Genomic DNA, 921 nt, shown 5'->3' on the forward strand with positions numbered 1-921 from the left:
GATTTTTTTATTATTAATAAATAATGATCAATCAAAAGATATTTTGATTTTTGGTTTAATTATTCTGTTGGTCTCTATAGTTTCGTAAAATTTTCAATTAGGTCCTTATACTTTTTTTTCTTTTTAATTTGGTCCATGCACTAAATTTTTTTTTAAATAGGTCCCTTTTGACCGTAATTGATTTAATTGTATAGGGATTCAATTAAAAAAATATTAGTGCAGAAATCCAAATAAAATAAAAAAAATATAGGAACCAATTAAAAAAATTTGGTGTAAGAACTCAATTAAAAAAAAAAAGTATAAGAACTTAATTAAAAATTTCGCAAAACTATAAGAACCAAAGTAATTAAACCTTGATTTTTTATAAAATACAAAGAGGAAGGCTCGGCCTTAGGAAAGCTCAAGAAATTATCAACTTGTTTCTCATGAAACTAGCTTGTAACTTGATTACAAATAGAGATCCCTTATGGTTCAAGATGATGAGATCGAAATGTAGGTGCGACGGTGATACCATTCCCAAAGTTTATTAAAAGGCTAATTTTCCAACGTGTGGAAGGGCATACTGAAGATTTGGAATCAGTTCAAGACAAGTATCATTTGGAAAATAGGTAATGGAGAAGCGATTCATTTTTGCGAAGATCATTGAGTTTCAGGAATTGAGTCTCTTAAGACCTTTATCATGGAAATCTTGCAGCAGACAGCTTTAAAGATAAAGTATCTTTGCTGACCAGAATAATAATTGGAGGTGGGAGAAGCTATATCAAATGCTTCCAGAACATGTTTTGGACATCATTCGTCTTGTGAAAGCCCACCAAAGAAAACTCGGCTCTAATAGTACAGCTTGGCTACCCGAACCAAATGAGAAATTTTCGATCAAATCAGCATATGAAGAAATCTATGACTATGATAATGACGATGCTC

This window comes from Arachis ipaensis, chromosome B07, assembly GCF_000816755.2.
Source record: "Arachis ipaensis cultivar K30076 chromosome B07, Araip1.1, whole genome shotgun sequence".
NCBI lineage: Eukaryota > Viridiplantae > Streptophyta > Magnoliopsida > Fabales > Fabaceae > Arachis > Arachis ipaensis.